The sequence below is a fragment of the Scylla paramamosain genome, chromosome 21, assembly GCF_035594125.1.
Source record: "Scylla paramamosain isolate STU-SP2022 chromosome 21, ASM3559412v1, whole genome shotgun sequence".
Taxonomy (NCBI): domain Eukaryota; kingdom Metazoa; phylum Arthropoda; class Malacostraca; order Decapoda; family Portunidae; genus Scylla; species Scylla paramamosain.
This window is the reverse complement of record NC_087171.1, coordinates 833,029-838,587: the sequence shown is the minus strand read 5'-3', so window position 1 is coordinate 838,587 and position 5,559 is coordinate 833,029.

Genomic DNA, 5,559 nt, shown 5'->3' with positions numbered 1-5,559 from the left:
AGTATTCACCATAATAATTCACCATAATGTCTGTCGATTAGTTTTTGATATAGAGGTTTTCGTTTTACCGATTTTTTAACCGATTATAATCCTCTATCTCAAAAACAAAAAATCTGACTTCAATAATATTTTGTATATGTGATGGAATTAATGAAATGGTTCACCTCAAGATATATGGAACTATTCTTGCTAGTATTTAAGGCAAGAAATAGAAAAATTTTGTTATGCCTTACCCGACTTTCTTGTATATGTCAAATGAACCACAAACATAACTGCATTACGTATGCAGAATCCCTTTGAAATCGTTCGGATAGTTATTGAGATACAGGAGGAAGAAGTTGTACATCCATTAGAATTGTCGAAGTTTGAAGCTTCACAACTCAGTAACTATTTCTTAGAGAGAAAAAAACAGTCAATATGTTATAGAATGAACAAAGTACTCTTGATAGACATGATTTGCCGGAAAAAATATTAGAATTTATACGTTTGGTAAGGTCTCAAAAAACTCAAGTTTTACATCAAATGTCGAAGTTTGAAGCTTCAGAACCCAATAACTATTTCGTATTGAGAAAAAATCCATCAATATGTTATAGAATGAACAACTTACTATTGATAGACTTCATTTGCCGGAAAAAATATCAGAATTTACACGTTTGGTAAAGTCTTTAAAATGTCAACCCCCCCGAAAAAATTTTTTTCTTTAAGCCTCACTTGGCTTTCTCTTATATGGCGAATGAATCAATAATATAACTACATTGTGTATGCAGAATCTCATTGAAATCATTCAGATAGTTACTGAGATACTGGGGGAAGAAGTTGTACATCTATTAGAAATGTCGAAGTTTGAAGCTTCAGAACTCAGTAACTATTTCTTATAGAAAAAAAAGCCGTCAATATGTTAAAGAACAGACAACGTACTATCGATTGACCTGATTTACTGAAAAAAATATTAGAATTTATACGTTTGGTAAGGTCTCAAAAAACTCAAGTTTTACATCAAATGTCGAAGTTTGAAGCTTCAGAACTCAGTAACTACTTCGTATTGAGAAAAAAGCCGTCAATATGTTATAGAATGAACAACTTACTATTGATAGATCTCATTTGCCTGAAAAAATATCAGAATTTACACGTTTGGTAAAGTCTTTAAAATGTCAACCCAAAAAAAAAAAAAATTTTTTTAAGCCTCACTCGGGTTTCTCCTATATGGCGAATGAATCACTAACATAACTGCATTATGTATGCAGATTCTCATTGAAATCATTCAGAAAGTTACTGAGATAGAGGGGGTAGAACTTGTAGATCCAAGAAAATGTCCAATTTTGGAGCTTCATAACTCAGTAACTATTTCATATTGAGAAAAAAGCCGTCAATATGTTATAGAATGGACAGCGTACTATTGATACATGTTATTAATTGGAAAATATATTACAATTTACCCGTTTGGTAAAGTCTCAAAAATCCGAAAAAAGATAATTTTTTTTTTTTTTTTAGACACCTTTCAACTTTTTCCTGTGTAGTTAATGAACAAATAACATAACTACATCATTATTTTCCTTTTCCTACATTTTTTTTTTAGGTCGCATACCCACTAAGATAACTGCATTATGTAGGCAAAATGTCATTTAAAATGTGCTTCTAATTCTTCTAATTATTATTTAATACATCATCGTTATTATTATTGTTGTTCTCTTTCTTCTTCTTCATTTTCTTCTTTTTCTTATTCTTCTTCTTCTTTTTTTTCTTCTCATTCATATTCTTCTTCTTCTTCTACTTCTGAAACCATTGGCACCTTCAAATAGAGTTGAAATAGTTCATCAAATAACCCTACATTAGTAGGGGAAAACGGGACTTTTTTATTCGTATTTCCTTCGTAAGTCACCTAAAATCGATTCACCGGGCCGAGGTAAGTCGGGTAAAGTTTCACCCTGGTCCTCCGCGGACCGGTCCGTAATGGCCCGGGACCGGACCGGATTCCCCTACTGCGCGAAAAATTACCCTCACGGAGATAGGTAGACAAAAAAATTCACCATAATGCGGGGTAAAATGAGGTTTCACTCAATGACCGCATCCCAGGTAAATCTGGGAAAGTGAATCTACCTATCCCATGTTATAATCGTACACGCGGCCGGTCCTGCGTCTACCTATGGTGAAATATTCACGGGCCGGTCCGTCGCGAGACAGGTTAGTTTTACCCTACTGTTGACAGTTATTGTCGTTGATACAGCAGTCCTGCTCAGTACGAGAGGAACGGCAGGTCCGGACATATGGTTCCGCTCTTGGTCGATCGGCCAGTGGAGCGAGGCTACGTCCGTGGGATTATGCCTGAAAGCCTCTAAGGCAGAATCCCGGCTGGATGACCAACGATACCGCGTACGGCTTGCATCGGGATGGTCACCATTGAGTTGTATCGAGAGATTTGTTCTCCGCTCCTCCGCGGGCGGAGCCAGAATATGGACCCGTGCAGAGGGAACTCGGGAGCGTCTCGACAAACAGGCTCGGGCACTCCCCTCCCTAGTAGAGAACACCCAGATGCTGATGTGCCGTACCGAATCGTTCGCAGACGACTTACGTACCGGTCAGGGTGTTGTGGGCGGCAGAGCAGCATCCTCACTGCGATCCGCTAAGACTTCTCCCTAACAAGGCTGGAGGTTTCGTCACGCACCCCGATGGCGAAATCCTCTGTCAATCATTAAGCCTTGACATTATTATTATTATTATTATTATCATCATCATCATTGTTGCTGCTCTCTCCAAAGAGGCCGTAGTAACTCTCCAGTGGAAGTTACTACGCCACAACGAAACAGAACACTGAAATTTTTACCCATTAGGTACACGGAAAACGGTCCTGTGTCACGTGAGTTATATATATATATATATATATATATATAACGTGGGCTTAAAGGAAATTCCCTGTGATGCAGCAGTCCTCCTGCTCAGTACGGGAGGAACGGCAGGTCCGGACATATGGTTCCGCTCTTGGTCGATCGGCCAGTGAAGCGAGGCTACGGTCAGGGTGTTGTGGGCGGCAGAGCAGCATTCTCACTGCAATCCGCTAAGAAGACTTCTCCCTAACAAGGCTGGAGGTTTCGTCACGCACCCCGATGGCGAAATCCTCTGTCAATAATTAAGCCTTGACATTATTATTATTATTATTATTATTATCATCATCATTGTTGCTGCTCTCTCCAAAGACACCGTAGTAACTCTCCAGTGGAAGTTACTACGACACAGAACACTGAAATGTTTACCCATTACGTACACGGAAAACGGTCCTGTGTCACGTAAGTTATATATATAGCGTGGGCTTAAAGTAAATTCACTGTCCTATCTATGTCTACCCGGCCTTGATCGGTAAATGAAACTCTGGTTTCACTCTACCTAAGTGAAATGAAAAAACTTGTTAGTACCTAACGAAAGCCTGCTGTCGTGAATAAATCACATCCGTGGCGTCGAAAGTGCTCCCTTACATCAAGAGACTTGTCACTTGGTGAAATCATCCGGTTGTCGTCTCGTCCCGCACTCTACCTCCTCTCCTAAGACGTGATTCCCCTTCCGGTAGTGCCTCACGCCCTTGAAACGTAAGCAGTTTGTTCTTGTCCCGCTCTGATCGCTCTCATAGCTGGTATGGAAGCGTCTCCTGCCGGGAGAGGAGGCGCGCCGCCCTTGTGCTGTGATCATGTTAACACGCCGTGGGGTCCCGTAGCCTTCCCCCGCTCGTAAGGCAAGCTTCCCCGCTGGCTGGGTTATCACGCCCTTGAGGCACGGTCGGTGAGTAGTAGTAGTCCCGCGATCTCCCTCCGCTCGTGAGACGTGATTCCCCTCCTCTCGGGGCCTCACGCCCTTGACATGTGGTCGGTGTGTTGCTCCGCTCCGCTTCCCCGCCTCCCCCAGCTGGGGTGGAAGCCTCTCCAGCCGGGAGAGGCGCCCCGCCCTTGTACCTTGGTTGTGTTAACGCGCCGTGGGGTCCTGCGCTCTCCCTCCGCTCGCAAGACGTGATTCCCCTTCTGGCGGGGCCTCACGCCCTTGACACGTGGTCGGTTTGTTTCTCCGCTCCGCTCCACCGCCTCCCACGGCTGGGGTGGAAACGTCTCCTGCCGGGAGAGGCGCGCCGCCGTTGTGCCGTGGTTGTGTTAACGCGCCATGGGGTCCTGCCCTCTCCCTCCGCTCGCGAGACGTGATTCCCCTCCTGGCGGGGCCTCAAGCCCTTGACACGTGGTCGGTGTGTTGCTCCGCTCCGCTCTTCCGCCTCCCCCGGCAGGGGTGGAAGCGTCTCCTGCCGGGAGAGGCGCGCCGCCCTTGTACCGTGGTTGTTTTAACGCGCCGTGGGGTCCCGCACTCTCCCTCCGCTCGCGAGACATGATTCCCCTCCTGGCGGGGCCTCACGCCCTTGACACGTGGTCGGTGTGTTGCTCCGCTCCTCTCCCTCGCCTCCCCCGGCTGGGGTGGAAGCGTCTCCTGCCGGGAGAGGCGCAAATCCCTTGTACCGTGGTTATGTTAACGCTCCGTGGGGTCCTGCGCTCTCCCTCCGCTCGCGAGACGTGATTCCCCTTCTGGCGGGGCCTCACGCCCATGATACGTGGTCGGTTTGTGTCTCCGCTCCGCTCCCCTGCCTCCCCCTGCTGGGGTGGAAGCGTCTCCTGCCGGGAGAGGCGCGCCGCCCTTGTACCGTGGTTGTTTTAACGCGCCGTGGGGTCCCGCGCTCTCCCTCCGCTCGCGAGACGTGATTCCCCTCCTGGTGGGGCCTCACGCCCTTGATACGTGGTCGGTTTGTTTCTCCGCTCCGCTCCCCCGCCTCACCCGGCTGGGGTGGAAGCGTCTCCTGCCGGGAGAGGCGCGACGCCCTTGTACCTCGGTTGTGTTAACGCGCCGTGGGGTCCCGCGCTCTCCCTCCACTCGCGAGACGTGATTCCCCTTCTGGCGGGGCCTCACGCCCTTGATACGTGGTCGGTTTGTTGCTCCACTCCGCTCCCCCGCCTCCCCCGGCCGGGGTGGAAGCGTCTCCTGCCGGGAGAGGCGCGCCGCCCTTGTACCTCGGTTGTGTTAAGGCGCCGTGAGGTCCCGCGCCCTCCCTCCGCTCGCGAGACGTGATTCCCCTTCTGGCGGGGCCTCACGCCCTTGATACGTGGTAGGTTTGTTGCTCCGTTCCGCTCCCCCGCCTCCCCCGGCCGGGGTGGAAGCGTCTCCTGCCGGGAGAGGCGCGCCGCCCTTGTACCTCGGTTGTGTTAACGCGCCGTGGGGTCCCACGCTCTCCCTCCGCTCGCGAGACGTGATTCCCCTTCTGGCGGGGCCTCACGCCCTTGATACGTGGTCGGTTTGATGCTGCGCTCCGCTCCCCCGCCTCCCCCGGTTGGGGTGGAAGCGTCTCCTGCCGGGAGAGGCGCAACGCCCTTGTACATCGGTTGTGTTAACGCGCCGTGGGATCCCTCGCTCTCCCTCCGCTCGCGAGACGTGATTCCCCTTCTGGCGGGACCTCACGCCCTTGATACGTGGTCGGTTTGTTGCTTCGCTCCTCTCCCCCGCCTCCCCCGGCAGGGGTGGAAGCGTCTCCTGCCGGGAGAG